The sequence below is a fragment of the Nothobranchius furzeri genome, chromosome 7 (genome assembly GCF_043380555.1).
Source record: "Nothobranchius furzeri strain GRZ-AD chromosome 7, NfurGRZ-RIMD1, whole genome shotgun sequence".
Lineage (NCBI taxonomy): Eukaryota > Metazoa > Chordata > Actinopteri > Cyprinodontiformes > Nothobranchiidae > Nothobranchius > Nothobranchius furzeri.
In genome coordinates, this window is record NC_091747.1 from 4,638,136 (window position 1) to 4,662,549 (window position 24,414).

Below are 24,414 nucleotides of genomic sequence, written 5' to 3' on the forward strand. Positions count from 1 at the left end.
GTGTCTTGACACATGTCAACACTGGGTCTGACAGAGGGCCTCCATGAGAGAGGCCCAAGCAAGACGCGCCCCGAGGAGTGTCTTGCCACATGTCAACACTGGGTCTGACAGAGGGCCTCCAGGAGAGAGGCCCAAGCAAGACGCGCCCCGAGAAGTGTCTTGCCACATGTCACCACTTGGTCTGACTGAGCGCCTCCAGGAGAGAGGCCCAAGCAACACACGCCCCGAGGAGCGTCAGGCCACATGTCACCACTTGGTCTGACTGAGCGCCTCCAGGAGAGAGGCCCAAGCAACACGCGCCCCGAGGAGCGTCAGGCCACATGTCACTACTCAGTCTGACTGAGCACCTCCAGGAGAGAGGCCCAAGCAAGACGCGCCCCGAGGAGCGTCTTGCCACATGTCAACAATGGGTCTTACTGAGGGCCTCCAGGAGAGAAGCCCAAGCAAGACGCGCCCCGAGGAGCTTCTTGCCACATGTCAGCACTCGGTCTGACTGAGCGCCTCCAGGAGAGAGGCCAAAGCAAGACGCGCCCCGAGGAGCGTCTTGACACATGTCAATACTGGGTCTGACAGAGGGCCTCCATGAGAGAGGCCCAAGCAAGACGCGCCCCGAGGAGTGTCTTGCCACATGTCAACACTGGGTCTGACAGAGGGCCTCCAGGAGAGAGGCCCAAGCAAGACGCTCCCTGAGGAGTGTCTTGCCACATGTCACCACTTGGTCTGACTGAGCGCCTCCAGGAGAGAGGCCCAAGCAACACGCGCCCCGAGGAGCGTCAAGCCACATGTCACTACTCAGTCTGACTGAGCGCCTCCAGGAGAGAGGCCCAAGCAAGACGCACCCCGAGGAGCGTCTTGCCACGTGTCAACACTGGGTCTGATTGAGGGCCTTCTGGAGAGAGGCCCAAGCAAGACGCGCCCCGAGGAGCGTCTTGCCACATGTCAACAATGGTTCTTACTGAGGGCCTCCAGGAGAGAAGCCCAAGCATGACGCACCCCGAGGAGCTTCTTGCCACATGTCAGCACTCGGTCTGACTGAGCGCCTCCACGAGAGAGGCCCAAGCAAGATGCGCCAAGGAGGAGCGTCTTGCCACATGTCAACACTGGGTCTGACAGAGGGCCTCCAGGAGAGAGGCCCAAGCAAGACGTGCCCCGAGGAGCATCTTGCCACATGTCACCTCTGGTTCTGACTGAGCGACTCCAGGAGAGAGGCCCAAGCAAGACGCGCCCCGAGGAGCGTCTTGCCACATGTCAACACTGGGTCTGACTGAGTGCCTCCATGAGAGAAGCCCCAGCAAGACGCGCCCCGAGGAGCGTCTTGCCACATGTCACTACTCGGTCAGTTTGAGCGCCTCCAGGAGAGAGGCCCAAGCAAGACGTGCCCCGAGGAGCGTCTTGCCACATGTCAACAATGGGTCTGACTGAGGGCCTCCAGGAGAGAAGCCCAAGCAAGACGCGCCCCGAGGAGCGTCTTGCCACATGTCAACACTGGGTCTGACTGAGCGCCCACAGGAGAGAGGCCCAAGCAAGACACCCCCCGAGGAGCGTCTTGACACATGTCAACACTGGGTCTGACTGAGGGCCCCCATGAGATAAGCCCAAGCAAGACGCGCCCCGAGGAGAGTCTTGCCACATGACAACACTCGGTCTGACAGAGGGCCTCCAGGAGAGAGGCCCAAGCAAGACGCGCCCCGAGGAGTGTCTTGCCACATGTCACCACTGGGTCTGACTGAACGCCTCCAGGAGAGAGGCCCAAGCAAGACGCGCCCCGAGGAGCGTCTTGCCACATGTCAACAATGGGTCTGACTGAGGGCCTCCAGGAGAGAAGCCCAAGCAACACGCGGCCCGAGGAGCGTCTTGCCACATCACAGCACTCGGTCTGACTGAGCCCCTCCAGGAGAGAGGCCCAAGCAACACGGGCCCCGAGGAGCGTCTTGCCACGTGTCAACACTGGGTCTGATTGAGGGCCTTCTGGAGAGAGGCCCAAGCAAGATGAGCCCCGAGGAGCGTCTTGCCACATGTCAACAATGGGTCTTACTGAGGGCCTCCAGGAGAGAAGCCCAAGCAAGACGCGCCCCGAGGAGCGTCTTGCCACATGTCAACACTGGGTCTGACTGAGCGCCCACAGGAGAGAGGCCCAAGCAAGACAACCCCCGAGGAGCGTCTTGACACATGTCAACACTGGGTCTGACTGAGGGCCTCCATGAGATAAGCCCAAGCAAGACGCGCCCCGAGGAGAGTCTTGCCACATGACAACACTCGGTCTGACAGAGGGCCTCCAGGAGAGAGGCCCAAGCAAGACGCGCCCCGAGGAGCGTCTTGCCACATGTCACCACTGGGTCTGACTGAGCGCCTCCAGGAGAGAGGCCCAAGCAAGACGCGCCCCGAGGAGCGTCTTGCCACATGTCAACAATGGGTCTGACTGAGGGCCTCCAGGAGAGAAGCCCAAGCAACACGCGGCCCGAGGAGCGTCTTGCCACATGACAGCACTCGGTCTGACTGAGCGCCTCCAGGAGAGAGGCCAAAGCAAGACGCGCCCCTAGGAGCGTCTTGCCACATGTCAACAATGGGTCTGACTGAGGGCCTCCCGGAGAGAAGCCCAAGCAACACGCGCCCCGAGGAGCGTCTTGCCACGTGTCAACACTGGGTCTGATTGAGGGCCTTCTGGAGAGAGGCCCAAGCAAGACGAGCCCCGAGGAGCGTCTTGCCACATGTCAACAATGGGTCTTACTGAGGGCCTCCAGGAGAGAAGCCCAAGCAAGACGCGCCCCGAGGAGCTTCTTGCCACATGACAACACTCGGTCTGACAGAGGGCCTCCAGGAGAGAGGCCCAAGCAAGACGCGCCCCGAGGAGTGTCTTGCCACCTGTCAACACTGGGTCTGACTGAGCGCCTCCAGGAGAGAGGCCCAAGCAAGACGCGCCCCGAGGAGCGTCTTGCCACGTGTCACCACTGGGTCTGACTGAGCGCCTCCAGGAGAGAGGCCCAAGCAAGACGCGCCCCGAGGAGCGTCTTGCCACGTGTCACCACTGGGTCTGATTGAGCGCCTCCAGGAGAGAGGCCCCAGCAAGACGCGCCCCGAGGAGCGTCTTGCCTTATGTCAGCACTCGGTCTGACTGAGCGCCTCCAGGAGAGAAGCCCAAGCAAGACGCGCCCCGAGGAGCTTCTTGCCACATGTCAGCACTCGGTCTGACTGAGCGCCTCCAGCAGAGAGGCCAAAGCAAGACGCGCCCCGAGGAGCGTCTTTCCACGTGTCACCACTGGGTCTGACTGAGCGCCTCCAGGATAGAGGCCCAAGCAAGATGCGCCCCGAGGAGCGTCTTGCCACATGTCAACAATGGGTCAGACTGAGCGCCTCCAGGAGAGAGGGCCAAGAAAGACGCGCCCCGAGGAGCGTCTTACCACATGTCAACACTGGGTCTGACTGAGCGCCTCCAGGAGAGAGGCCCAAGAAAGACGCGCCCCGAGGAGCGTCTTGCCACATGTTAGCACTGGGTCTGACTGAGCGCCTCCAGGAGAGAGGCCCCAGCAAGACGCGCCCCGAGGAGCGTCTTGCCTTATGTCAGCACTCGGACTGACTGAGCACCTCCAGGAGAGAGGCCCAAGCAAGACGCGCCCCGAGGAGTGTCTTGACACATGTCAACAATGGGTCTGACTGAGGGCCTCCAGGAGAGAGGCCCAAGCAAGATGCGCCCGGAGGAGCGTCTTGCCACATGTCAACACTGGGTAAGACAGAGGGCCTCCAGGAGAGAGGCCCAAGCAAGACGCGCCCCGAGGAGTGTCTTGCCACATGTCACCACTGGGTCTGACTGAGCGCCTCCAGGAGAGAGGCCCAAGCAAGACGCGCCCCGAGGAGCGTCAGGCCACATGTCACTACTCAGTCTGACTGAGCGCCTCCAGGAGAGAGGCCCAAGCAAGATGCGCCCCGAGGAGCGTCTTGCCACATGTCAACACTGGCTCTGACAGAGGGCCTCCAGGAGAGAGGCCCAAGCAAGACGCGCCCCGAGGAGTGTCTTGCCACATGTCAGCACTGGGTCTGACTGAGCGCCTCCAGGAGAGAGGCCCCAGCAAGACGCGCCCCGAGGAGCGTCTTGCCTTATGTCAGCACTCGGTCTGACTGAGCACCTCCAGGAGAGAGGCCCAAGCAAGACGCGCCCCGAGGAGTGTCTTGACACATGTCAACAATGGGTCTGACTGAGGGCCTCCAGGAGAGAGGCCCAAGCAAGATGCGCCCGGAGGAGCGACTTGCCACATGTCAACACTGGGTCAGACAGAGGGCCTCCAGGAGAGAGGCCCAAGCAAGATGCGCCCCGAGGAGTGTCTTGCCACATGTCACCACTGGGTCTGACTGAGCGCCTCCAGGAGAGAGGCCCAAGCAAGACGCGCCCCGAGGAGCGTCAGGCCACATGTCACTACTCAGTCTGACTGAGCGCCTCCAGGAGAGAGGCCCAAGCAAGACGCGCCGCGAGGAGCGTCTTGCCACATGTCAACACTGGGTCTGACAGAGGGCCTCCAGGAGAGAGGCCCAAGCAAGACGCGCCCCGAGGAGTGTCTTGCCACATGTCACCTCTGGTTCTGACTGAGCTCCTCCAGGAGAGAGGCCCAAGCAAGACGTGCCCCGAGGAGCGTCTTGTCACATGTCAACACTTGGTCTTTCTGAGCGCCTCCAGGAGAGAAGCCCAAGCAAGAAGCGCCCCGAGGAGCGTTTTGCCACATGTCAACAATGGGTCTGACTGAGGGCCTCCAGGAAAGAAGCCCAAGCAACACGCGGCCCGAGGAGCGTCTTGCCACATGTCAGCACTCGGTCTGACTGAGCGCCTCCAGAAGAGAGGCCAAAGCAAGACGCACCCCGAGGAGTGTCTTGACACATGTCAAAACTGGGTCTGACAGAGGGCCTCCATGAGAGAGGCCCAAGCAAGACGCGCCCCGAGGAGTGTCTTGCCACATGTCAACAATGGGTCTGACAGAGGGCCTCCAGGAGAGAGGCCCAAGCAAGACGCGCCCCGAGAAGTGTCTTGCCACATGTCACCACTTGGTCTGACTGAGCGCCTCCAGGAGAGAGGCCCAAGCAACACGCGCCCCGAGGAGCGTCAGGCCACATGTCACCACTTGGTCTGACTGAGCGCCTCCAGGAGAGAGGCCCAAGCAACACGCGCCCCGAGGAGCGTCCGGCCACATGTCACTACTCAGTCTGACTGAGCACCTCCAGGAGAGAGGCCCAAGCAAGACGCGCCCCGAGGAGCGTCTTGCCACATGTCAACAATGGGTCTTACTGAGGGCCTCCAGGAGAGAAGCCCAAGCAAGACGCGCCCCGAGGAGCTTCTTGCCACATGTCAGCACTCGGTCTGACTGAGCGCCTCCAGGAGAGAGGCCAAAGCAAGACGCGCCCCGAGGAGCGTCTTGACACATGTCAACACTGGGTCTGACAGAGGGCCTCCATGAGAGAGGCCCAAGCAAGACGCGCCCCGAGGAGTGTCTTGCCACATGTCAACACTGGGTCTGACAGAGGGCCTCCAGGAGAGAGGCCCAAGCAAGACGCGCCCTGAGGAGTGTCTTGCCACATGTCACCACTTGGTCTGACTGAGCGCCTCCAGGAGAGAGGCCCAAGCAACACGCGCCCCGAGGAGCGTCAAGCCACATGTCACTACTCAGTCTGACTGAGCGCCTCCAGGAGAGAGGCCCACGCAAGACGCGCCCCGAGGAGCGTCTTGCCACATGTCAACAATGGTTCTTACTGAGGGCCTCCAGGAGAGAAGCCCAAGCAAGACGCGCCCCGAGGAGCTTCTTGCCACATGTCAGCACTCGGTCTGACTGAGCGCCTCCACGAGAGAGGCCCAAGCAAGATGCGCCAAGGAGGAGCGTCTTGCCACATGTCAACACTGGGTCTGACAGAGGGCCTCCAGGAGAGAGGCCCAAGCAAAACGTGCCCCGAGGAGCGTCTTGCCACATGTCACCTCTGGTTCTGACTGAGCGACTCCAGGAGAGAGGCCCAAGCAAGACGCGCCCCGAGGAGCGTCTTGCCACATGTCAACACTGGGTCTGACTGAGTGCCTCCATGAGAGAAGCCCCAGCAAGACGCGCCCCGAGGAGCGTCTTGCCACATGTCACTACTCGGTCAGTTTGAGCGCCTCCAGGAGAGAGGCCCAAGCAAGACGTGCCCCGAGGAGCGTCTTGCCACATGTCAACAATGGGTCTGACTGAGGGCCTCCAGGAGAGAAGCCCAAGCAAGACGCGCCCCGAGGAGCGTCTTGCCACATGTCAACACTGGGTCTGACTGAGGGCCTCCATGAGATAAGCCCAAGCAAGACGCGCCCCGAGGAGAGTCTTGCCACATGACAACACTCGGTCTGACAGAGGGCCTCCAGGAGAGAGGCCCAAGCAAGATGCGCCCCGAGGAGTGTCTTGCCACATGTCACCACTGGGTCTGACTGAACGCCTCCAGGAGAGAGGCCCAAGCAAGACGCGCCCTGAGGAGCGTCTTGCCACATGTCAACAATGGGTCTGACTGAGGGCCTCCAGGAGAGAAGCCCAAGCAACACGCGGCCCGAGGAGCGTCTTGCCACATGACAGCACTCGGTCTGACTGAGCGCCTCCAGGAGAGAGGCCAAAGCAAGACGCGCCCCGAGGAGCGTCTTGCCACATGTCAACAATGGGTCTGACTGAGGGCCTCCAGGAGAGAGGCCCAAGCAAGACAACCCCCGAGGAGCGTCTTGACACATGCCAACACTGGGTCTGACTGAGGGCCTCCATGAGATAAGCCCAAGCAAGACGCGCCCCGAGGAGAGTCTTGCCACATGACAACACTCGGTCTGACAGAGGGACTCCAGGAGAGAGGCCCAAGCAAGACGCGCCCCGAGGAGTGTCTTGCCACATGTCACCACTGGGTCTGACTGAGGGCCTCCAGGAGAGAAGCCCAAGCAACACGCGGCCCGAGGAGCGTCTTGCCACATGACAGCACTCGGTCTGACTGAGCGCCTCCAGGAGAGAGGCCAAAGCAAGACGCGCCCCGAGGAGCGTCTTGCCACATGTCAACAATGGGTCTGACTGAGGGCCTCCCGGAGAGAAGCCCAAGCAAGACGCGCCCCGAGGAGCGTCTTGACACATGTCAACACTGGGTATGACAGAGGGCCTCCAGGAGAGAGGCCCAAGCAAGATGCGCCCCAAGGAGTGTCTTGCCACATGTCACCACTTGGTCTGACTGAGCCCCTCCAGGAGAGAGGCCCAAGCAACACGCGCCCCGAGGAGCGTCTTGCCACGTGTCAACACTGGGTCTGATTGAGGGCCTTCTGGAGAGAGGCCCAAGCAAGACGAGCCCCGAGGAGCGTCTTGCCACATGTCAACAATGGGTCTGACAGAGGGCCTCCAGGAGAGAGGCCCAAGCAAGACGCGCCCCGAGGAGTGTCTTGCCACATGTCAACACTGGGTCTGACTGAGCGCCTCCAGGAGAGAGGCCCAAGCAAGACGCGCCCCGAGGAGCGTCTTGCCACGTGTCACCACTGGGTCTGACTGAGCGCCTCCAGGAGAGAGGCCCAAGCAAGACGCGCCCCGAGGAGCGTCTTGCCACGTGTCACCACTGGGTCTGATTTAGCGCCTCCAGGAGAGAGGCCCCAGCAAGACGCGCCCCGAGGAGCGTCTTGCCTTATGTCAGCACTCGGTCTGACTGAGCGCCTCCAGGAGAGAGGCCCAAGCAAGACGTGCCCCGAGGAGCGTCTTGCCACATGTCAACAATGGGTCTGACTGAGGGCCTCCAGGAGAGAAGCCCAAGCAAGACGCGCCCCGAGGAGCGTCTTGCCACATGTCAACACTGGGTCTGACTGAGCGTCTCCAGGAGAGAGGCCCAAGCAAGACGCGCCCCGAGGAGCGTCAGGCCACATGTCACTACTCAGTCTGACTGAGCGCCTCCAGGAGAGAGGCCCAAGCAAGACGCGCCCCGAGGAGCGTCTTGCCACATGTCAACACTGGGTCTGACTGAGTGCCTCCATGAGAGAAGCCCCAGCAAGACGCGCCCCGAGGAGTGTCTTGCCACATGTCACTACTCGGTCTGTTTGAGCGCCTCCAGGAGAGAGGCCCAAGCAAGACGTGCCCCGAGGAGCGTCTTGCCACATGTCAACAATGGGTCTGACTGAGGGCCTCCAGGAGAGAAGCCCAAGCAAGACACGCCCCTAGGAGCGTCTTGCCACATGTCAACACTGGGTCTGACTGAGCGCCTCCAGGAGAGAGGCCCAAGCAAGACACGCCCCGAGGAGCGTCTTGACACATGTCAACACTGGGTCTGACTGAGGGCCTCCATGAGAGAAGCCCAAGCAAGACGCGCCCCGAGGAGAGTCTTGACACATGTCAACACTGGGTCTGACTGAGGGCCTCCATGAGAGAAGCCCAAGCAAGACGCGCCCCGAGGAGAGTCTTGCCACATGTCAACACTCGGTCTGACAAAGGGCCTCCAGGAGAGAGGCCCAAGCAAGACGCGCCCCGAGGAGTGTATTGACACATGTCAACACTCGGTCTGACTGAGGGCCTCCAGGAGAGAAGCCCAAGCAAGACGCGCCCCGAGGAGCGTATTGACACATGTCAACACTGGGTCTGACAGAGGGCCTCCAGGAGAGAGGCCCAAGCAAGACGCGCCCCGAGGAGTGTCTTGCCTCATGTCACCACTTGGTCTGACTAAGCGCCTCCAGGAGAGAGGCCCAAGCAACACGTGCCCCGAGGAGCGTCAGGCCACATGTCAACACTGGGTCTGATTGAGGGCCTTCTGGAGAGAGGCCCAAGCAAGACGCGCCCCGAGGAGCGTCTTGCCACATGTCAACACTGGGTCTGACTGAGCGCCTCCAGGAGAGAGGCCCAAGCAAGACACGCCCCGAGGAGCGTCTTTACACATGTCAACACTGGGTCTGACTGAGGGCCTCCATGAGAGAATCCCAAGCAAGACGCGCCCCGAGGAGAGTCTTGCCACATGTCAACACTCGGTCTGACAAAGGGCCTCCAGGAGAGAGGCCCAAGCAAGACGCGCCCCGAGGAGTGTCTTGCCACATGTCACCACTGGGTCTGACTGAGCGCCTCCAGGAGAGAGGCCCAAGCAAGAAGCGCCCCGAGGAGCGTCTTGTCACATGTCAACACTGGGTCTTTCTGAGCGCCTCCAGGAGAGAAGCCCAAGCAAGACGCGCCCCGAGGAGCGTCTTTCCATATGTCAGCACTCGGTCTGACTGAGCGCCTCCAGGAGAGAGTTCCAAGCAAGACGTGCCCCGAGGAGTGTCTTGCCACATGTCACCACTGGGTCTGACTGAGCGCCTCCAGGAGAGAGGCCCAAGCAAGAAGCGCCCCGAGGAGCGTCTTGTCACATGTCAACACTGGGTCTTTCTGAGCGCCTCCAGGAGAGAAGCCCAAGCAAGACGCGCCCCGAGGAGCGTCTTTCCATATGTCAGCACTCGGTCTGACTGAGCGCCTCCAGGAGAGAGTTCCAAGCAAGACGTGCCCCGAGGAGCGTCTTGCCACATGTCAACAATGGGTCTGACTGAGGGCCTCCAGGAGAGAAGCCCAAGCAACACGCGGCCCGAGGAGCGTCTTGCCACATGTCAGCACTCGGTCTGACTGAGCGCCTCCAGGAGAGAGGCCAAAGCAAGACGCGCCCCGAGGAGCGTCTTGCCACATGTCAACAATGGGTCTGACTGAGGGCCTCCAAGAGAGAAGCCCAAGCAAGACGCGCCCCGAGGAGCGTCTTGACACATGTCAACACTGGGTCTGACAGAGGGCCTCCAGGAGAGAGGCCCAAGCAAGACGCGCCCCGAGGAGTGTCTTGCCACATGTCACCACTTGGTCTGACTGAGCGCCTCCAGGAGACAGGCCCAAGCAACACGCGCCCCGAGGAGCGTCAGGCCACGTGTCACTACTCAGTCTGACTGAGCGCCTCCAGGAGAGAGGCCCAAGCAAGACGCGCCCCGAGGAGCGTCTTGCCACGTGTCAACACTGGGTCTGATTGAGGGCCTTCTGGAGAGAGGCCCAAGCAAGACGCGCCCCGAGGAGCGTCTTGCCACATGTCAACAATGGGTCTTACTGAGGGCCTCCAGGAGAGAAGCCCAAGCAAGACGCGCCCCGTGGAGCTTCTTGCCACATGTCAGCACTGGGTCTGACTGAGCGCCTCCAGGAGAGAGGCCCAAGCTAGACGCGCCACGAGGAGCGTCTAGCCACATGTCACTACTCGGTCTGACTGAGCGCCTCCAGGAGAGAGGTCCAAGCAACACGCGCCCCGAGGAGCGTCTAGCCACATGTCAACACTGGGTCTGACTGAGTGCCTCCATGAGAGACGCCCCAGCAAGACGCGCCCCGAGGAGCGTCTTGCCACATGTCACTACTCGGTCTGACTGAGCGCCTCCAGGAGAGAGGCCCAAGCAAGACGTGCCCCGAGGAGCGTCTTGCCACATGTCAACAATGGGTCTGACTGAGGGCCTCCAGGAGAGAAGCCCAAGCAAGAAGCGCCCCGAGGAGCGTCTTGCCACATGTCAACACTGGGTCTGACTGAGCGCCTCCAGGAGAGAGGCCCAAGCAAGACACGCCCCGAGGAGCGTCTTGACACATGTCAACACTGGGTCTGACTGAGGGCCTCCATGAGAGAAGCCCAAGCATGACGCACCCCGAGGAGCTTCTTGCTACATGTCAGCACTCGGTCTGACTGAGCGTCTCCAGGAGAGAGGCCAAAGCAAGACGCGCCCCGAGGAGCGTCTTGACACATGTCAACACTGGGTCTGACAGAGGGCCTCCATGAGAGAGGCCCAAGCAAAATGCGCCCCGAGGAGTGTCTTGCCACATGTCAACACTGTGTCCGACTGAGCGCCTCCAGGAGAGAGGCCCAAGCAAGACGCGCCCAGAGGAGCGTCTTGCCACGTGTCAACACTGGGTCTGACTTAGCGCCTCCAGGAGCGAGCCCCAAGCAAGACGCGCCCCGAGGAGTGTCTTGCCACATGTCACCACTTGGTCTGACTGAGCGCCTCCAGGAGAGAGGCCCAAGCAACACGCGCCCCGAGGAGCGTCAGGCCACATGTCAACACTGGGTCTGATTGAGGGCCTTCTGGAGAGAGGCCCAAGCAAGACGTGCCCCGAGTAGCGTCTTGCCACATGTCAACACTGGGTCTGACTGAGCGCCTCCAGGAGAGAGGCCCAAGCAAGACACGCCCCGAGGAGCGTCTTGACACATGTCAACACTGGGTCTGACTGAGGGCCTCCATGAGAGAATCCCAAGCAAGACGCGCCCCGAGGAGAGTCTTGCCACATGTCAACACTCGGTCTGACAAAGGGCCTCCAGGAGAGAGCCCCAAGCAAGACGCGCCCCGAGGAGTGTCTTGCCACATGTCACCACTGGGTCTGACTGAGCGCCTCCAGGAGAGAGGCCCAAGCAAGAAGCGCCCCGAGGAGCGTCTTGTCACATGTCAACACTGGGTCTTTCTGAGCGCCTCCAGGAGAGAAGCCCAAGCAAGTCGCGCCCCGAGGAGCGTCTTTCCATATGTCAGCACTCGGTCTGACTGAGCGCCTCCAGGAGAGAGTTCCAAGCAAGACGTGCCCCGAGGAGCGTCTTGCCACATGTCAACAATGGGTCTGACTGAGGGCCTCCAGGAGAGAAGCCCAAGCAACACGCGGCCCGAGGAGCGTCTTGCCACATGTCAGCACTCGGTCTGACTGAGCGCCTCCAGGAGAGAGGCCAAAGCAAGACGCGCCCCGAGGAGCGTCTTGCCACATGTCAACAATGGGTCTGACTGAGGGCCTCCAAGAGAGAAGCCCAAGCAAGACGCGCCCCGAGGAGCGTCTTGACACATGTCAACACTGGGTCTGACAGAGGGCCTTTAGGAGAGAGGCCCAAGCAAGACGCCCCCCGAGGAGTGTCTTGCCACATGTCACCACTTGGTCTGACTGAGCGCCTCCAGGAGAGAGGCCCAAGCAACAGGCGCCCCGAGGAGCGTCAGGCCACATGTCACTACTCAGTCTGACTGAGCGCCTCCAGGAGAGAGGCCCAAGCAAGACGCGCCCCGAGGAGCGTCTTGCCACGTGTCAACACTGGGTCTGATTGAGGGCCTTCTGGAGAGAGGCCCAAGCAAGACGTGCCCCGAGGAGCGTCTTGCCACATGTCAACAATGGGTCTTACTGAGGGCCTCCAGGAGAGAAGCCCAAGCAAGACGCGCCCCGTGGAGCTTCTTGCCACATGTCAGCACTGGGTCTGACTGAGCGCCTCCAGGAGAGAGGCCCAAGCAAGACGCGCCACGAGGAGCGTCTTGCCACATGTCACTACTCGGTCTGACTGAGCGCCTCCAGGAGAGAGGTCCAAGCAACACGCGCCCCGAGGAGCGTCTAGCTACATGTCAACACTGGGTCTGACTGAGCGCCTCCAGGAGAGAGGCCCAAGCAAGACGTGCCCCGAGGAGCGTCTTGCCACATGTCAACAATGGGTCTGACTGAGGGCCTCCAGGAGAGAAGCCCAAGCAAGAAGCGCCCCGAGGAGCGTCTTGCCACATGTCAACACTGGGTCTGACTGAGCGCCTCCAGGAGAGAGGCCCAAGCAAGACACGCCCCGAGGAGCGTCTTGACACATGTCAACACTGGGTCTGACTGAGGGCCTCCATGAGAGAAGCCCAAGCAAGACGGGCCCCGAGGAGAGTCTTGCCACATGTCAACACTGGGTCTGACAGAGGGCATCCAGGAGAGAGGCCCAAGCAATACGCGCCCGGAGGAGCGTCTTGCCACATGTCAACACTGGGTCAGACTGAGGGCCTCCAGGAGAGAAGCCCAAGCATGACGCACCCCGAGGAGCTTCTTGCTACATGTCAGCACTCGGTCTGACTGAGCGCCTCCAGGAGAGAGGCCAAAGCAAGACGCGCCCCGAGGAGCGTCTTGACACATGTCAACACTGGGTCTGACAGAGGGCCTCCATGAGAGAGGCCCAAGCAAGATGCACCCCGAGGAGTGTCTTGCCACATGTCAACACTGTGTCCGACTGAGCGCCTCCAGGAGAGAGGCCCAAGCAAGACGCGCCACGAGGAGCGTCTTGCCACGTGTCAACACTGGGTCTGACTTAGCGCCTCCAGGAGAGAGGCCCAAGCAAGATGCGCCCCGAGGAGCGTCTTGCCACGTGTCACCACTGGGTCTGACTGAGCTCCTCCAGGAGAGAGGCCCAAGCAAGACGCGCCCCGAGGAGCGTCTTGCCACGTGTCAACACTGGGTCTGATTGAGCACCTCCAGGAGAGAGGCCCCAGCAAGACGCGCCCCGAGGAGCGTCTTGCCACATGTCACTACTCGGTCTGACTGAGCACCTCCAGGAGGGAGGTCCAAGCAAGACGCACCCCGAGGAGCGTCTTGCCACGTGTCACTACTCGGTCTAACTGAGCACCTCCAGGAGAGAGGCCCAAGCAAGACTTGCCCCGAGGAGCGTCTTGCCACATGTCAACACTGGGTCTGACTGAGCACCTCCAGGAGATAGGCCCAAGCAAGACACGCCCCGAGGAGCGTCTTGACACATGTCAACACTGGGTCAGACTGAGGGCCTCCATGAGAGAAGCCCAAGCAAGACGCGCCCCGAGGAGAGTCTTGCCACATGTCAACACTCGGTCTGACAGAGGGCATTCAGGAGAGAGGCCCAAGCAATACGCGCCACGTGGGTGTCTTGCCACATGTCACCACTGGGTCTGAATGAGCGCCTCCAGGAGAGAGGCCCAACCAAGACGCGCCCCGAGGAGTGTCTTGCCACATGCCAACACTGGGTCTGACTGAGCGCCTCCAGGAGAGAGGCCCAAGCAAGACGCGCCCCGAGGAGCATCTTGCCACGTGTCAACACTGTGTCTGACTGAGCGCCTCCAGGAGCGAGGCCCAAGCAAGACGCGCCCCGAGGAGCGTCTTTCCACGTGTCACCACTGGGTCTGACTGAGCGCCTCCAGGAGAGAGGCCCAAGCAAGACGCGCCCCGAGGAGCGTCTTGCCACATGTCAACACTGGGTCTGACCGAGCGCCTCCAGGAGAGAGGCCCAAGCAAGACGCGCCCCGAGGAGCGTCTTGCCACATGTCAACAATGGGTCTGACTGAGAGCCTCCAGGAGAGAGGCCCAAGCAAGATGCGCCCGGAGGAGCGTCTTTCCACATGTCAACACTGGGTCTGACAGAGGGCCTCCAGGAGAGATGCCCAAGCAAGACGCGCCCCGAGGAGCGTCTTGCCACATGTCACCTCTGGTTCTGACTGAGCGCCTCCAGGAGAGAGGCCCAAGCAAGACGCGCCCCGAGGAGCGTCTTGTCACATGTCACCACTGGGTCTTTTTGAGCGCCTCCAGGAGAGAAGCCCAAGCAAGACGCGCCCCGAGGAGCGTCTTGCCACATGTCAGCACTCGGTCTGACTGAGCGCCTCCAGGAGAGAGGCCCAAGCAAGACGCGCCCCGAGGAGCGTCTTGCCACATGTCAACAATGGGTCTGACTGAGGGCCTCCAGGAGAGAGGCCCAAGCAAGACGCGCCCCGAGGAGCGTCAGGCCACATGTCACTACTCAGTCTGACTGAGCGCCTCCAGGAGAGAGGCCCAAGCAAGACGCGCCCCGAGGAGCGTCTTGCCACATGTCAGCACTGGGTCTGACTGAGCGCCTCCAGGAGAGAGGCCCCAGCAAGACGCGCCCCGAGGAGCGTCTTGCCTTATGTCAGCACTCGGTCTGACTGAGCGCCTCCAGGAGAGAGGCCCAAGCAAGACGCGCCCCGAGGAGCGTCTTGCCACATGTCAACAATGGGTCTGACTAAGGGCCTCCAGGAGAGAGGCCCAAGCAAGATGCGCCCGGAGGAGCGTATTGCCACATGTCAACACTGGGTCTGACAGAGGGCCTCCAGGAGAGAGGCCCAAGCAAGACGCGCCCCGAGGAGCGTCTTGTCACATGTCAACACTGGGTCTTTCTGAGCGCCTCCAGGAGAGAAGCCCAAGCAAGACGCGCCCCGAGGAGCGTCTTGCCACATGTCAGCACTCGGTCTGACTGAGCGCCTCCAGGAGAGAGGCCCAAGCACGACGCGCCCCGAGGAGCGTCTTGCCACATGTCAGCACTCGATCTGACTGAGCGCCTCCAGGAGAGAGGCCCAAGCAAGACGCGCCCCGAGAAGCGTCTTGCCACATGTCAACAATGGGTCTGACTAAGGGCCTCCAGGAGAGAAACCCAAGCAACACGCGGCCCGAGGAGCGTCTTGCCACATGTCAGCACTCGGTCTGACTGAGCGCCTCCAGGAGAGAGGCCCAAGCAAGACGCGCCCCGAGGAGCGTCTTGCCTTATGTCAACACTGGGTCTGACAGAGGGCCTCCATGAGAGAGGCCCAAGCAAGACATGCCCCGAGGAGTGTCTTGACACATGTCACCACTTGGTCTGACTGAGCGCCTCCAGGAGAGAGGCCCAAGCAACACGCGCCCCGAGGAGCGTCAGGCCACATGTCACTACTCAGTCTGACTGAGCGCCTCCAGGAGAGAGGCCCAAGTAAGACGCGCCCCGAGGAGCGTATTGCCACGTGTCAACACTGGGTCTGATTGAGGGCCTTCTGGAGAGAGGCCCAAGCAAGACGCGCCCCGAGGAGCGTCTTGCCACATGTCAACAATGGTTCTTACTGAGGGCCTCCAGGAGAGAAGCCCAAGCAAGACGTGCCCCGAGGAGCTTCTTGCCACATGTCAGCACTCGGTCTGACAGAGGGCCTCCATGAGAGACGCCCAAGCAAGACGCGCCCCGAGGAGTGTCTTGCCAAATGTCAACACTGGGTCGGACTGATTGCCTCAGGGAGAGAGGTCCAAGCAAGACGCGCCCCGAGGAGCGTCTTGCCACATGTCACTACTCGGTCTGACTGAGCGCCTCAGTTAGAGAGGTCCAAGCAAGACGCGCCCCGAGAAGCGTCTTGGCACATGTCACCACTTGGTCTGTCTGAGCGCCTCCAGGAGAGAGGCCCAAGCAACACGCGCCCCGAGGAGCGTCAGGCCACATGTCACTACTCAGTCTGACTGAGCGCCTCCAGGAGAAAGGCCCAAGCAAGACGTGCCCCGTGGAACGTCTTGCCACATGTCAACAATGGGTCTGACTGAGCGCCTCAGGGAGAGAGGTCCAAGCAAGACGCGCCCCGAGGAGCGTCTTGCCAATTGTCAACAATGGGTCTGACTGAGGGCCTCCAGGAGAGAGGCCCAAATAAGACGCGCCCCGAGGAGCGTCTTGCCACATGTCAACACTGGGTCTGACTGAGGGCCTCCAGGAGAGAAGCCCAAGCAAGATGCGCCCCGAGGAGCGTCTTGCCACATGTCAGCACTCTGTCTGTGTGAGCGCCTCCAGGAGAGAGGCCCAAGCAAGACGCGCCCCGAGGAGCGTCTTGCCACATGTCAACACTGGGTCTGACAGAGGGCCTCCAGGAGAGAGGCCCAAGCAAGACGCGCCCCGAGGAGTGTCTTGCCACATGTCACCATTTGGTCTGACTGAGCGCCTCCAGGAGAGAGGCCCAAGCAAGACGCGCCCCGACGAGCGTCTTGCCACATGTCAACAATGGGTATTACTGAGGGCCTCCAGGAGAGAAGCCCAAGCAAGACGCCCCCCGAGGAGCTTCTTGCCACATGTCAGCATTCGGTCCGACTGAGCGCCTCCAGGAGAGAGGCCAAAGCAAGACGCGCCCCGAGGAGCGTCTTGACACATGTCAACACTGGGTCTGACAGAGGGCCTCCATGAGAGAGGCCCAAGCAAGACGCGCCCCGAGGAGTGTCTTGCCACATGTCAACACTGGGTCTGACAGAGGGGCTCCAGGAGAGAGGCCCAAGCAAGACGCGCCCCGAGGATTGTCTTGCCACATGTCACCACTTGGTCTGACTGAGCGCCTCCAGGAGAGAGGCCCAAGCAAGACGCGCCCCGAGGAGCGTCAGGCCACATGTCACTACTCAGTCTGACTGAGCGCCTCCAGGAGAGAGGCCCAAGCAAGACGCGTCCCGAGGAGCGTCTTGCCACGTGTCAACACTGGGTCTGATTGAGGGCCTTCTGGAGAGAGGCCCAAGCAAGACGCGCCCCGAGGAGCGTCTTGCCACATGTCAACAATGGTTCTTACTGAGGGCCTCCGGGAGAGAAGCCCAAGCAAGACGCGCCCCGAGGAGCTTCTTGCCACATGTCAGCACTCGGTCTGACTGAGCGCCTCCAGGAGAGAGGCCAAAGCAAGATGCCCCCCGAGGAGCGTCTTGACACATGTCAACACTGGGTCTGACAGAGGGCCTCCATGAGAGAGGCCCAAGCAAGACGCGCCCCGAGGAGTGTCTTGCCAAATGTCAACACTGGGTCTGACTGAGCGCCTCAGGGAGAGAGGTCCAAGCAAGACGCGCCCCGAGGAGCGTCTTGCCAATTGTCAACAATGGGTCTGACTGAGGGCCTCCAGGAGAGAAGCCCAAGCAAGATGCGCCCCGAGGAGCGTCTTGCCACATGTCAACACTGGGTCTGACTGAGCGCCTCCAGGAGAGAGGCCCAAGCAAGACACGCCCTGAGGAGCGTCTTGACACATGTCAACACTGGGTCTGACTGAGGGCCTCCATGAGAGAAGCCCAAGCAAGACGCGCCCCGAGCAGAGTCTTGCCACATGTCAACACTCGGTCTGACAGAGGGCATCCAGGAGAGAGGCCCAAGCAATACGCGCCCCGAGGAGCGTCTTGCCACATGTCACCACTGGGTCTGACTGAGCGCCTCCAGGAGAGAGGCCCAACCAAGACGCGCCCTGAGGAGCGTCTTGCCACATGCCAACACTGGGTCTGACAGAGGGCCTCCAGGAGAGAGTTCCAAGCAAGACGCGCCCCGAGGAGTGTCTTGCCACATGTCACCACTGGGTCTGACTGAGCGCCTCCAGGAGAGAGGCCCAAGCAAGACGCGCCCCAAAGAGCGTCTTGTCACATGTCAACACTGGGTCTTTCTGAGCGCCTCCAGGACAGAAGCCCAAGCAAGACGCGCCCCGAGGAGCGTCAGGCCACATGTCACTACTCAGTCTGACTGAGCGCCTCCAGGAGAGAGGCCCAAGTAAGACGCGCCCCGAGGAGCGTCTTGCCACGTGTCAACACTGGGTCTGATTGAGGGCCTTCTGGAGAGAGGCCCAAGCAAGACGCGCCCCGAGGAGCGTCTTGCCACATGTCACTACTCGGTCTGACTGAGCGCCTCCAGGAGAGAGGCCCAAGCAAGACGCGCCCCGAGGAGCGTCTTGTCACATGTCAACACTGGGTCTTTCTGAGCGCCTCCAGGACAGAAGCCCAAGCAAGACGCGCCCCGAGGAGCGTCTTTCCACATGTCAGCACTCGGTCTGACTGAGCGCCTCCAGGAGAGAGGCCAAAGCAAGACGCGCCCCGAGGAGCGTCTTGCCACATGTCAACAATGGGTATGACTGAGCGCCTCCAGGAGAGAGGCCCAAGCAAGACGCGCCCCGACGAGCGTCTTGCCACATGTCAACAATGGGTATTACTGAGGGCCTCCAGGAGAGAAGCCCAAGCAAGACGCCCCCCGAGGAGCTTCTTGCCACATGTCAGCACTCGGTCTGACTGAGCGCCTCCAGGAGAGAGGCCAACGCAAGACGCGCCCCGAGGAGCGTCTTGACACATGTCAACACTGGGTCTGACAGAGGGCCTCCATGAGAGAGGCCCAAGCAAGACGAGCCCCGAGGAGTGTCTTGCCACATGTCAACACTGGGTCTGACAGAGGGGCTCCAGGAGAGAGGCCCAAGCAAGACGCGCCCCGAGGATTGTCTTGCCACATGTCACCACTTGGTCTGACTGAGCGCCTCCAGGAGAGAGGCCCAAGCAAGACGCGCCCCGAGGAGCGTCAGGCCACATGTCACTACTCAGTCTGACTGAGCGCCTCCAGGAGAGAGGCCCAAGCAAGACGCGTCCCGAGGAGCGTCTTGCCACATGTCAACAATGGGTCTGACTGAGGGCCTCCAGGAGAGAAGCCCAAGCAAGACGTGCCCCGAGGAGCGACTTGCCACATGTCAACACTGGGTCTGACTGAGGGCCTCCAGGAGAGAGGCCCAAATAAGACGCGCCCCGAGGAGCGTCTTGCCACATGTCAACACTGGGTCTGACTGAGGGCCTTCAGGAGAGAAGCCCAACAAGATGCGCCCCGAGGAGCGTCTTGCCACATGTCAGCACTCTGTCTGAGTGAGCGCCTCCAGGAGAGAGGCCCAAGCAAGACGCGCCCCGAGGAGCGTCTTGCCACATGTCAACACTGGGTCTGACAGAGGGCCTCCAGGAGAGAGGCCCAAGCAAGACGCGCCCCGAGGAGTGTCTTGCCACATGTCACCATTTGGTCTGACTGAGCGCCTCCAGGAGAGAGGCCCAAGCAAGACGCGCCCCGACGAGCGTCTTGCCACATGTCAACAATGGGTATTACTGAGGGCCTCCAGGAGAGAAGCCCAAGCAAGACGCCCCCCGAGGAGCTTCTTGCCACATGTCAGCACTCGGTCTGACTGAGCGCCTCCAGGAGAGAGGCCAACGCAAGACGCGACCCGAGGAGCGTCTTGACACATGTCAACACTGGGTCTGACAGAGGGCCTCCATGAGAGAGGCCCAAGCAAGACGAGCCCCGAGGAGTGTCTTGCCACATGTCAACACTGGGTCTGACAGAGGGGCTCCAGGAGAGAGGCCCAAGCAAGACGCGCCCCGAGGATTGTCTTGCCACATGTCACCACTTGGTCTGACTGAGCGCCTCCAGGAGAGAGGCCCAAGCAAGACGCGCCCCGAGGAGCGTCAGGCCACATGTCACTACTCAGTCTGACTGAGCGCCTCCAGGAGAGAGGCCCAAGCAAGACGCGTCCCGAGGAGCGTCTTGCCACGTGTCAACACTGGGTCTGATTGAGGGCCTTCTGGAGAGAGGCCCAAGCAAGACGCGCCCCGAGGAGCGTCTTGCCACATGTCAACAATGGTTCTTACTGAGGGCCTCCGGGAGAGAAGCCCAAGCAAGACGCGCCCCGAGGAGCTTCTTGCCACATGTCAGCACTCGGTCTGACTGAGCGCCTCCAGGAGAGAGGCCAAAGCAAGACGCCCCCCGAGGAGCGTCTTGACACATGTCAACACTGGGTCTGACAGAGGGCCTCCATGAGAGAGGCCCAAGCAAGACGCGCCCCGAGGAGTGTCTTGCCAAATGTCAACACTGGGTCTGACTGAGCGCCTCAGGGAGAGAGGTCCAAGCAAGACGCGCCCCGAGGAGCGTCTTGCCAATTGTCAACAATGGGTCTGACTGCGGGCCTCCAGGAGAGAAGCCCAAGCAAGATGCGCCCCGAGGAGCGTCTTGCCACATGTCAACACTGGGTCTGACTGAGCGCCTCCAGGAGAGAGGCCCAAGCAAGACACGCCCTGAGGAGCGTCTTGACACATGTCAACACTGGGTCTGACTGAGGGCCTCCATGAGAGAAGCCCAAGCAAGACGCGCCCCGAGCAGAGTCTTGCCACATGTCAACACTCGGTCTGACAGAGGGCATCCAGGAGAGAGGCCCAAGCAATACGCGCCCCGAGGAGCGTCTTGCCACATGTCACCACTGGGTCTGACTGAGCGCCTCCAGGAGAGAGGCCCAACCAAGACGCGCCCTGAGGAGCGTCTTGCCACATGCCAACACTGGGTCTGACAGAGGGCCTCCAGGAGAGAGTTCCAAGCAAGACGCGCCCCGAGGAGCGTCAGGCCACATGTCACTACTCAGTCTGACTGAGCGCCTCCAGGAGAGAGGCCCAAGTAAGACGCGCCCCGAGGAGCGTCTTGCCACGTGTCAACACTGGGTCTGATTGAGGGCCTTCTGGAGAGAGGCCCAAGCAAGACGCGCCCCGAGGAGCGTCTTGCCACATGTCACTACTCGGTCTGACTGAGCGCCTCCAGGAGAGAGGCCCAAGCAAGACGCGCCCCGAGGAGCGTCTTGTCACATGTCAACACTGGGTCTTTCTGAGCGCCTCCAGGACAGAAGCCCAAGCAAGACGCGCCCCGAGGAGCGTCTTTCCACATGTCAGCACTCGGTCTGACTGAGCGCCTCCAGGAGAGAGGCCAAAGCAAGACGCGCCCCGAGGAGCGTCTTGCCACATGTCAACAATGGGTATGACTGAGGGCCTCCAGGAGAGAAGCCCAAGCAAGACGCGCCCCGAGGAGCGTCTTGACACATGTCAACACTGGGTCTGACAGAGGGCCTCCAGGAGAGAGGCCCGAGCAAGACGCACCCCGAGGAGTGTCTTGCCACATGTCACCACTTGGTCTGACTGAGCGCCTCCAGGAAAGAGGCCCAAGCAACACGCGCCCCGAGGAGCGTCAGGCCACATGTCACTACTCAGTCTGACTGAGCGCCTCCAGGAGAGAGGCCCAAGTAAGACGCGCCCTGAGGAGCGTCTTGCCACGTGTCAACACTGGGTCTGATTGAGGGCCTTCTGGAGAGAGGCCCAAGCAAGACGCGCCCCGAGGAGCGTCTTGCCACATGTCACTACTCGGTCTGACTGAGCGCCTCCAGGAGAGAGGCCCAAGCAAGATGTGCCCCGAGGAGCGTCTTGCCACATCTCAACAATGGGTCTGACTGAGGGCCTCCAGGAGAGAAGCCCAAGCAAGACGTGCCCCGAGGAGCGTCTTGCCACATGTCAACACTGGGTCTGACTGAGGGCCTCCAGGAGAGAAGCCCAAGCAAGACGTGCCCCGAGGAGCGTCTTGCCATATGTCAACACTGGGTCTGACTGAGGGCCTCCAGGAGAGAAGCCCAAGCAAGATGCGCCCCGAGGAGCGTCTTGCCACATGTCAGCACTCGGTCTGACTGAGCGCCTCCAGGAGAGAGGCCCAACCAAGACGCGCCCTCAGGAGCGTCTTGCCACATGCCAACACTGGGTCTGACAGAGGGCCTCCAGGAGAGAGGCCCAAGCAAGACGCGCCCCGAGGAGTGTCTTGCCACATGTCACCACTGGGTCTGACTGAGCGCCTCCAGGAGAGAGCCCCAATCAAGACGCGCCCTCAGGAGCGTCTTGCCACATGCCAACACTGGGTCTGACAGAGGGCCTCCAGGAGAGAGGCCCAAGCAAGACGCTCCCCGAGGAGTGTCTTGCCACATGTCACCACTGGGTCTGACTGAGCGCCTCCAGGAGAGAGGCCCAAGCAAGACGCGCCCCGAGGAGCTTCTTGTCACATGTCAACACTGGGTCTTTCTGAGCGCCTCCAGGACAGAAGCCCAAGCAAGACGCGCCCCGAGGAGCGTCTTTCCACATGTCAGCACTCGGTCTGACTGAGCGCCACCAGGAGAGAGGCCAAAGCAAGACGCGCCCCGAGGAGCGTCTTGCCACATGTCAACAATGGGTATGACTGAGGGCCTCCAGGAGAGAAGCCCAAGCAAGACGCACCCAGAGGAGCGTCTTGCCACATGTCACCACTTGGTCTGTCTGAGCGCCTCCAGGAGAGAGGCCCAAGCAACACGCGCCCCGAGGAGCGTCAGGCCACATGTCACTACTCAGTCTGACTGAGCGCCTCCAGGAGAAAGGCCCAAGCAAGACGTGCCCCGAGGAGCGTCTTGCCACATGTCAACAATGGGTCTGACTGAGGGCCTCCAGGAGAGAAGCCCAAGCAAGACGTGCCCCGAGGAGCGTCTTGCCACATGTCAACACTGGGTCTGACTGAGGGCCTCCAGGAGAGAGGCCCAAATAAGACGCGCCCCGAGGAGCGTCTTGCCACATGTCAACACTGGGTCTGACTTAGGGCCTCCAGGAGAGAAGCCCAAGCAAGATGCGCCCCGAGGAGCGTCTTGCCACATGTCAGCACTCTGTCTGAGTGAGCGCCTCCAGGAGAGAGGCCCAAGCAAGACGTGCCCCGAGGAGCGTCTTGCCACATGTCAACACTGGGTCTGACAGAGGGCCTCCAGGAGAGAGGCCCAAGCAAGACGCGCCCCGAGGAGTGTCTTGCCACATGTCACCATTTGGTCTGACTGAGCGCCTCCAGGAGAGAGGCCCAAGCAAGACGCGCCCCGACGAGCGTCTTGCCACATGTCAACAATGGGTATTACTGAGGGCCTCCAGGAGAGAAGCCCAAGCAAGACGCCCCCCGAGGAGCTTCTTGCCACATGTCAGCACTCGGTCTGACTGAGCGCCTCCAGGAGAGAGGCCAAAGCAAGACGCGCCCCGAGGAGCGTCTTGACACATGTCAACACTGGGTCTGACAGAGGGCCTCCATGAGAGAGGCCCAAGCAAGACGCGCCCCGAGGAGTGTCTTGCCACATGTCAACACTGGGTCTGAAAGAGGGGCTCCAGGAGAGAGGCCCAAGCAAGACGCGCCCCGAGGATTGTCTTGCCACATGTCACCACTTGGTCTGACTGAGCGCCTCCAGGAGAGAGGCCCAAGCAAGACGCGCCCCGAGGAGCGTCAGGCCACATGTCACTACTCAGTCTGACTGAGCGCCTCCAGGAGAGAGGCCCAAGCAAGACGCGTCCCGAGGAGCGTCTTGCCACGTGTCAACACTGGGTCTGATTGAGGGCCTTCTGGAGAGAGGCCCAAGCAAGACGCGCCCCGAGGAGCGTCTTGCCACATGTCAACAATGGTTCTTACTGAGGGCCTCCGGGAGAGAAGCCCAAGCAAGACGCGCCCCGAGGAGCTTCTTGCCACATGTCAGCACTCGGTCTGACTGAGCGCCTCCAGGAGAGAGGCCAAAGTAAGACGCCCCCCGAGGAGCGTCTTGACACATGTCAACACTGGGTCTGACAGAGTGCCTCCATGAGAGAGGCCCAAGCAAGACGCGCCCCGAGGAGTGTCTTGCCAAATGTCAACACTGGGTCTGACTGAGCGCCTCAGGGAGAGAGGTCCAAGCAAGACGCGCCCCGAGGAGCGTCTTGCCAATTGTCAACAATGGGTCTGACTGAGGGCCTCCAGGAGAGAAGCCCAAGCAAGATGCGCCCCGAGGAGCGTCTTGCCACATGTCAACACTGGGTCTGACTGAGCGCCTGCAGGAGAGAGGCCCAAGCAAGACACGCCCTGAGGAGCGTCTTGACACATGTCAACACTGGGTCTGACTGAGGGCCTCCATGAGAGAAGCCCAAGCAAGACGCGCCCCGAGCAGAGTCTTGCCACATGTCAACACTCGGTCTGACAGAGGGCATCCAGGAGAGAGGCCCAAGCAATACGCGCCCCGAGGAGCGTCTTGCCACATGTCACCACTGGGTCTGACTGAGCGCCTCCAGGAGAGAGGCCCAACCAAGACGCGCCCTGAGGAGCGTCTTGCCACATGCCAACACTGGGTCTGACAGAGGGCCTCCAGGAGAGAGTTCCAAGCAAGACGCGCCCCGAGGAGCGTCAGGCCACATGTCACTACTCAGTCTGACTGAGCGCCTCCAGGAGAGAGGCCCAAGTAAGACGCGCCCCGAGGAGCGTCTTGCCACGTGTCAACACTGGGTCTGATTGAGGGCCTTCTGGAGAGAGGCCCAAGCAAGACGCGCCCCGAGGAGCGTC